Raw genomic sequence first — 9,362 nt, 5'->3', positions numbered from 1 at the left:
GATAACTCCTGATTGGCAGTCACGACATGTGTCACTGGCTGAATATAACCTTTGGTCAACTAACTCTTGGTTCCCTCAACTGAAAGGGGTAGAGTTGTTCCCGTAAGGTTGTAGCTCCAAAGGGTTGTGATTTGCAAAAGCCCTGAGATAGGGTTCTATGTGGGTGGTCATGATGGAGAAGCAAAGGTGGGGTGATCCTGAACCATGGTCTGGATATGGCACTGTGTTCTAGGCTTGTGGTTTAATAAAAAGCATTGAGTGAATAGATTATTCCCCAATACCTAGCATATTATCTAGCCCAAACAAGTGCTAAGAATATGTGTCAAGAATCATAATGAAGAATATAGCTGGTTTTTATTTTTGGTTCCTGGCACAGAGTTCCAAAACTTCTTGGAATTTCCTGAGTGATAATAATGTCTTTTATCAGTATAAGAGCCACTTTTGACCATACTCGAGTGTATGCTACTGAGATGATTTTTGATGGGACCTGTTATGATCAACCTAGATAGCATATTCAAAAGCAGAGACATTACTTTGCCGACTAAGGTCCGTCTAGTCAAGGCTATGGTTTTTCCAGTAGTCATGTATGGATGTGAGAGTCAACTGTGAAGAAAGCTGAGTGCTGAAGGACTGATGCTTTTGAACTGTGGTGTTGGAGAAGACTCTTGAGAGTCCCTTGGACTGCAGGGAGATCCAACCAGTCCATTCTGAAGGAGATCAACCCTGGGATTTCTTTGGAAGGAATGATGCTAAAGCTGAAACTCCAGTACTTTGGCCACCTCATGCAAAGAGTTGACTCATTGGAAAAGACTCTGATGCTGGGAGGGATTGAGGGCAGGAGGAGAAGGGGACGACAGAGGATGAGATGGCTGGATGGCATCACTGACTCGATGGACATGAATCTGAGTTAACTCTGGGAGTTGGTGATGGACAAGGAGGCCTGGCGTGCTGTGATTCATGGGGTGGCAAAGAGTCAGATACGACTGAGCGACTAAACTAAATAGTTTAAGATATGAAAGAAAAACCAAGCATGTCATTACAATGAGGATTAGAACTTTCAACCCCACCCTTGATCTCTGGGAAGAGGGAGAGAACTGGAGGTTGAGTTCAATCATAGCCATTATTTTTTAATTGTATTGACATATAGTTGATTTACACTGGTGTGTGTGTTTATAATATGTGTACAGCATTGTGTTTAATTTCTGTTAGACAGCCGAGGACTCAGACTCAGTTTTATATATACATATATTCTTTTTCATTACGGCTATCCCAGTAGTACTTTGTTGTTTATCCATCCTATATATAATAGTTTGCATCTACTAGTCCCAAACTCCCAGTCCTTGCCTCCCTCACTCTCCGTACCCTTGGCAGCCACAAGTCTGGTTTTGTTTCATAGATATGTTCATTTGTGTTGTATTTTAGATTCCACATATAAGTGATATCATATGGTATTTATCTTTCTGTTTCTAACTTAGTTAGCTTAGTATGATCATCTCTAGGTCCTTCCATGTTGCTGCAAATGGCATTATTTCCATTCAATGGTTGAATAATATTCCATTTATATATCTATACCACATCTCCTTATAAGTACTGCGTGCTAACCGATTGCGCCACTGGAGCTCCTATATCACATCTTCTTTATCCACGTGGTCAATCATTTAATCAACTATACTCATGTAATGAAATCCAGCAATCAGGAGAGCTTCCTGGCTGTCAAAGAGATTAATGTGCTGGGAGGGTGGCACGCCAGAGAAGGCAAGGAATCTGTGCCTTTCTGCTGAGAGCTTGCCCTATGCATCTCTTCCATCAGGCAGGTCATGAGTTGTAGACTTTAGTCATTCTAGTGAATTATCAAACCTGACAGAGGGTCATGGAAACCCCCTAATTTGTAGCCAAATCTGGCAGAAGTGCTGGCACCCTGAAAACACCACTTGCAAGTGGCATCTGAAAGAACAGTCTTGGGAGTCTTGTGCCTTTTCTTGTGGGGGTGTGTGTGTGTGCTAAGCCACTTCACTCATGTCCAACTCTTTGCCACTCTATGGACTGTGGCCTGGCAGGCTCTCCTGTCCATGGAACTCTCCAGGCAAGAATACTGGAGTGGGTTGCCATGTCCTCCTCCAGGGGATCTTCCTGACCAGGGACTGAACCTGAGTCTCTTTCGTCTCCTGCATTACCACTAGAACCGCCACACTAACTTCAGTGTCCTAAACCTGTGGGGTCTTTGCTTACTCTGAGTAGTTGGTATCAGGATTGAATTGAACTGTTAGAACACTCAGTTGGTGCCAGAGAATTGATGTTGGAGCATAGTAAATATTTGCATAATATTTGCATAAAAATAAATAACACTAATGGGGATGGGGAGGGAGGTGGCAGGGAGGGTCAGGATGGGGAACACATGTACACCCATGGCTGATCCATGTGAATGTATGGCAAAAACCACCACAATATTGTAAAGTAATTAGCCGCCAATTAAAAAAAAGAAGAAGCTGCCTGCCAAGGCAGGAGACATGAGAGACTTAGATTCCATCCCGGGTTGGGAAGATTCCCTGGAGAAGGACATGGCAACCCACTCCAGTTTTCTTGCCTGGAGAATTCCATGGACAGAGGAGCCTGGAGGGCTACAGTCCAAAGGGTCCCACTTACTGTATTTCAGGCACTGTTCTGAGTGCTCTTTGTATATTACCTCATCTAATCCTCACAACAAAACTTGAGATAGAAGTCATTATCATGCCCACTTAACATGTAGGAAATGGAGGCATCCAGGGGATAAGTAATTTCAATGTTACACAGCTGGTATATAGCAAAATTGGGAATTAAAACCAGGCATTGTAGCTGCAGAGCCTACATCCTAAACCGCTACCCACATGCAGTCTCACTGCTTAGCTCTGTCTTCTTGACCCTGGAGCAGCTTAAAACACTAAACGAGTCAGATCTGAAGATGTTGAACTAACCTGCTGGCAAACATTCAGAAATCTGGAAAGGATTTCTTTTGAGACACTTCATAAAAGGCTGCGATGGGGTTGCCAGGTCTGGAGAACTGAAAGGATGCTACATGCTGTATCTCAACTCGAATATTAAGTGTGAAATTCCTCAGACCCTATTAATCAAAGCAATCTCCAGAATCAGTATTCATTACACAGTTGTGTGCATGGACAAAAGTTAATCACGTAGTAGACATCTATGCTACTCCCAAGCTGGCTCTGTCCAAAAGGATAGATAACACTACCTATGGGAAGGAGACGAACCTTCCCATCTTTGGAAAAGAGAGTCCCACTTATCTGAATGAATTTGAAGCACTCCACAGCTGCCTTGTGCCCTCCCCATACCTCTTCATATGTAAAGTATTTGCTATTTGGACCACAGAGCAAGACTAGATGACTAACATGGCTGGTGACCCTTATCTGCAAAGGGCCTTGGCCTCTCATAAAAATACTTAATAGAGTTCTTTCCCTTTAATTGCATGCCACAGTCTTTGGAGGCCCATCCATCTCTATGGATGCTCCAGGCACTAACCCCCCTTTATAATGTGGCTCTGCCTGAGTGTGGAATCAGCTGATGAGGCCAGGGGTCCCAAGGCAGTACACCATCTGGTCAAGGTCATGGGTGGCAGATTACCAATTAGGAAGCATGGCAGGGAGGATGCTGTGTGGCTGGGGGCCAAGAATAGATGGTGGATCAGCCATTAGTAAGGGAACCAGAGTAGGTGTTGCAACAGATTAACACACGAATCTTTGCTTTCAGAGGATCTTATGTGAAATCTTAGATTTGGTCACTAGGAGCTTTCAGAGGTGGATAATGAAGGAACTTTTTAAAAAGATGAGCCTGCACTTAGAGCCAGAGAAGGCGATGGCACCCCACTCTTGCCTGGAAAATCCCATGGACGGGGGAGCCTGGTAGGCTGCAGTCCATGGAGTTGCTAAGAGTCGGACATGACTGAGCGACTTCCCTTTCACTTTTCACTTTCCTACATTGGAGAAGGAAATGGCAACCCACTCCAGTGTTCTTGCCTTAAGAATCTCAGGGACGGGGGAGCCTGGCGGGCTGCCGTCTATGGGGTCGCACAGAGTCAGACACGACTGAAGCGACTTAGCAGCAGCAGCAGCACTTAGAGCAATGGGTCTCAAACTTTACCATGCATATGAATCACCTGGGGATCTTGTTAAAAGATCCCCTGACTGTTTCTGATTCTGTGGGTCTGAGGTAGGCCTGAGATTTTGCATTTATAATAACCCAGAAGATGCCTGGGCTTCCCTGATACCTCAGCTGGTAAAGAATCTGCCTGCAATGCAGGAGACCCCGGTTTGATTCCTAGGTAGGGAAGATCCGCTGGAGAGGGGATAGGCTACCTACTCCAGTATTCTTGGGCTTCCCTTGTGGCTCAGCTCCCACAGTGCAGGAGACCTGGTTTGGTCCCTGGATTGGGAAGATCCCCTGAAGAAGGGAAAGGCTATCCACTCCAGTATTCTTGCCTGGAGAATTCCATGGACTGTATAGTCCGTGGGGTCACAAAGAGTTGAACAGAACTGAGCAACTTTCACTTTCGGAAGATGCCAATGCTGCTAGGAAATGGACCACTCTTTGAGTAGCAAGGTCTTAGAACACATCCTACCTGGATTCTCTGCTTCCTCTCCAGAAGACTTCCCCTATAATTCTCTACATCTCTGGAATCTGTTTCCTGTAGTCATTCTACTCAACACCTTAGATTAAAAAAGGGTTCTTGCCTCTTTCCTGGCTGGAACCACGGAGGGTGCAGAAGAGAAGAAAAAGAAGGTTCCTGCTGTGCCAGAAACCCTTAAGAAAAAGCGGAAGAATTTCGCAGAGCTTAAGATCAAGCGACTGAGAAAGAAGTTTGCCCAAAAGATGCTTCGAAAGGCAAGGAGGAAGCTTATCTATGAAAAAGCTAAGCATTACCACAAGGAATACAGGCAGATGTACAGAACTGAAATTCGAATGGCTAGGATGGCACAAAAAGCCGGCAACTTCTATGTACCCGCGGAACCCAAATTGGCGTTTGTCATCAGGATCAGAGGTATCAACCGTGTGAGCCCAAAGGTTCGAAAGGTGCTGCAGCTCCTTTGCCTCTGCAGATCTTCAACGGCACCTTTGTGAAGCTCAACAAGGCATCAATTAACATGCCGCGAATTGTGGAGCCATACATTGCATGGGGGTACCCAAATCTGAAGTCTGTAAATGAATTGACCTACAAGCGTGGTTATGGCAAAATCAACAAAAAGCGAATTGCCCTGACAGACAACGCATTGATTGCTCAATCTCTTGGGAAATATGGACTCATCTGCATGGAGGATCTGGTTCATGAGATCTATGAGATCTATACCGTTGGAAAACGTTTCAAAGAAGCAAACAACTTCCTGTGGCCCTTTAAATTGTCTTCTCCATGAGGTGGAATGAAGAAAAAGACCACCCATTTTGTAGAAGGTGGAGATGCTGGCAACAGGGAAGACCAGATCAACAGGTTTATTAGAAGGATGAACTAAGGTATCTACCAGGATTATTTTTGTAATCTGGTTTATAAACAATTGAAACAAACAAACAAAAAAAGAGGGTTCTCTTGTATGTTAGTGGAGAATAAGGAAGACTTTGTCCCTAAACTTTCTTTTTTCTTTTCATTTACTTTTTAATTGTACAAGTAATTCTATTTGAGCCAGCTCAAATGCTGTATCATTTCCTATGTGAGCTCTTCCTTGTCTATCTCTAACATAAAGACTCTTCTTTGAAGGTTAACATAGCCACAATACCATTATTATTCTCAACAAAGTTAATAATAATTCTTTAATATCATATAATATCTGAAAAGTGAAAGTTTTAGTCACTCAGTCGTGTCTGACTCTGAAACCCCATGGACTATAGCTTGCCAGGCTCCTCTATCCATGGCATTCTCTAGGCAAGAATACTGGAATGGGTTGCCTTTCCCATCTGCAAAGGATCTTCCCAATCTGGGGATTGAACCTGGGTCTCCCACCTTGTGGGCAGATTCTTTACCATCCGAGCCACCAGGAAACCCATATAACATCTAGTTCAAGTTTAATTTCAGTTAACTGTCCCTAACATGTCTCTTTATAGTTGGTTTTTTTGAATCAAGATCTAAATCAGGTCTGCAAATTGCATTTGTTTGATTTATTTCTTAATATCTCAAACTTCTTAATCTCTTAATATCTCAGACTTCTTAATCTCTAAACAGCTCCTCTCTCTCTCTTTTTTTTTTTTTGTTATTTCATTCCAGTTGAAGAAAGTAGGTTATTTGCTCTGTAAAATTTCCCTCATTCTGAATTTGTCTGCATCTTCTTGGTGTTATTTACCATGTTCCTTTAACCCCTATATTTCCTGTAAATAGGTAATTAAATTCAGAGATTTGACCAGATTCATCACTGTTTTTGTTTGTTGTTCAGTAATAATCCTGGTGCTACGTACTTGCTACTCTATTGCATTGGATAGAAAGTATAATGGGTTGTTTCACCTTTAGAGGTGTTAGGATTGATCCTTGGGTTCAGATAATGTGGTCTTGAACCACCTATCACAGAGCCCTTCATCATCCTTTCCAGTCTTAACCATCGTTGATAACCCGTCTGCACTCTTGAAAGTGTTCCTGTAGCGCCCTGTGCTTCCCTATTACACTACTTTATTCATCAGTTTTCTCTACTTTGCAGTGAATTTCCTCAAGGCAGGATCATGTCTCACTTTAGCACCTAGCCTAGTACCCAGCATATAGTTAATACCCAATAAATAGTTATTGAATGAGTGAATTCTGCCCCTAAGTTCTCCTGAGATCAGTGGATGCCCACCAGGTTTTGGTGTCTATGTTGCATTCTTTGTGGAGATGTTCAGGATTTTTAAAGGCCTAGTAGTACAGAAGGAATTCCTTCTAAAATTCTACCACTGTTGGGCTTGGTGTCACTTGAAAGACAAGGTATTTAAGACATGACCTGAGTTCCCAGGCCCCATGGTGCCACAGTGGAGGTAAGGAGAGAAAGAGGAAGAGATTTTCCTAATCTTTGAGCCAAGGAAACAGATCTCTCCTGGTCAGATACATGATCACATGCAGAGTTACTGAGGGGACGGAAGTGCCTGCTTTGGAAGGAAGCAAGGAGTACTCCAGGCAACAAATTCCCATCTACCTCTTTCCCTCACTTGAACCCCAATAACTTGTTTCTGGGGTTTCCCAGGTGGATCAGGGGTAAAGAATCCACATGTCAATGGAGGAGATGCAGGAGACACAAATTTGATCCCTGGGTTGGGAAGGTCCCTGGAGGAGGAAATAGGAACCCATTCCAGTATTCTTGCCTGGGAAATCCACGGACAGAGGAGCCTGGCAGGCTACAGTCCCTGGGATCGCAGAGAGTTGAACATGACTGAGCGAGCGAGAACCTGCTTCTGAGTAGAGGGATCACTGGTGCTTGCACTGAACTTCTCCCTTCTTCCAGGACATCTTTGAATTTAACAGCCCTCATATGGGACAGTTCTTCCAAACTGCTCCATTTGTGGGATGGTAGATGACCCTTGAATTTTTTCAGTGCATTCATGACAGGGAATTAGGGGTAGGGGGTGGCTGGTATATCCTAGCACAAGGAGCAAGATCTTAACTTTTGGAGACTGAAGGATTGATAACAGCATGTCCAGTAGGAGGTGGTGGTGGTGGTTTAGTCACTAAATCATGTCTGACTCTTGTGACCTCATGAACTGTAACCTGCCAGTCTCCTCTGTCCGTGGGGTTCTCCAGGCAAGACTACTGGAGTGGGTTGCTATAGGAGGAGCCCTTATCAATGAAGATGCTGATGGTATTTTGGAATGAAGAGGAAATGCTAAAAGGAGGTGTTTGTAAAGGTCCTGGAAAAAACCCCTTAAAATAAATGTCTAAGATTAAGAGAGAACTGCTATGTGTTCTTGCCTGGAGAATCCCAGGGATGGGGGAGCCTGATGGGCTGCCGTCTATGGGGTTGCACAGAATCGGACACAACTGAAGCGACTTAGCAGCAGCAGCTATGTTTCCAGGTTCCAAATGCTAGGGGAGTACTCCCCTAGTACTCTCTATGCTAATAGAAGTCTACACATGGATACACAGCCTATTTGTTAAGACACTGCTTCTCAACTGGGTGATGATTTTATGCCCCAGGAAACACTGATCAATGTCCGGAGGCATTTTTGGTGGTTAAGACTGTGGAATTGCTACTTGTATCTGATGACTCCAGGCCAGGAATGTCACTAACCATCCTACTATGCACAAGACATCCCCCACAACAAAGAATTGTCTGGGCCAAAACATCAATTGTGCTGAGGTTTTAAAAAACCCTACCTTCTAACAGTCTGTCGTCCCTTCACCAATTGTAGTCACATTCAATTGCACAGCTCTGAGATGCTTCAGCTTAATGTCTTCCACCTGAATTCCTAAAATCCACTCTCAAGTTCTTTGGACTCTCCCTTCGACACCCAAGGAACAGTTCTGTAATATCCTTCAAAACCAGAGGTCCCAAATGCATTTCTTTTACTAGCCAAATCTCTGCCATATCCCCACCCAAGTACCCTCTTCGATTTGTGCGTGTGTTGTTTTTTAAGCCTTGCTTTTCATACCTCATATTTTTTAGAAAAGACAGTACCGAAATATACAGAGCAACCAATGAAACAAATTAAAACATCTCTGGTTAAAATATTTGTATTTTCTGAATACTCCCTCCCTGCATTCCCTGTTTCAGAGTTAAGGAAGCTCTTCCCACCCACCCTCACCCCCAATAAGGCCCAATTAACCAGGGCCCTTTTGGGGGCATACTGCATTCAAAATTAAGAGACCGATGCTTGACAGAAAAGGTTAGAAGATTTTAACCCTTGCTGAATCTGAAAATGGAGTGCTATGGCATCTCTGTCATCAGTGAGTTTCTTTAAATATTTTGATCAAGGTGGTACAAAACCCAAATGATAGAGTTGGCAAGTTACTGAAACTCTTAAGAGCCAGATTTTTCCCTATAAAATAAAGTGTTGTCTTTAGGATGCCCTTCAGCATGAGAGACTAGATTGACACTCTTTCTGGAACTAGTCAGAAGAGCTGCAAGTGAAGTAGGCAGGACAAGTTAGGCTGCAAAAGGGAAGACATTTCAGGGAAGTTGTCTCATCTCCTCATGCCTTTCCTTGGGAGTATTGTGGTCTCCTTAAATCGTCATCCTCATCATCATTCTCACAATCTCCATAAGCCAAGCACCAGTGCTTGACCTGCCCATACACAATCTTCAAAATAATTTTCTAATGACCGTAGAATATAAGCAGTTCCCTCAAGGATGGGAAGGGTGTACACATATTTGTATTTAAGGAAGGGAGTTTGGGATGAGAGTAAAATGGAGAGAACTGAAACAGTGTGG

The 9,362-nt window shown here is 43.6% G+C and overlaps 1 pseudogene; it reads left to right on the top strand.

Moving 5' to 3' along the window:
• Nucleotides 1–4,749: 4,749 nt before the first annotated feature.
• Nucleotides 4,750–5,495, top strand: LOC138074116 (large ribosomal subunit protein uL30-like; annotated as a pseudogene).
• Nucleotides 5,496–9,362: the final 3,867 nt, after the last annotated feature.

Source organism: Capricornis sumatraensis, chromosome 2, assembly GCF_032405125.1.
Source record: "Capricornis sumatraensis isolate serow.1 chromosome 2, serow.2, whole genome shotgun sequence".
Classification (NCBI taxonomy): Eukaryota; Metazoa; Chordata; class Mammalia; order Artiodactyla; family Bovidae; genus Capricornis; species Capricornis sumatraensis.
Note: the sequence above shows the minus strand (reverse complement) of the source record. Positions and strands in the feature narration are given on the sequence as shown.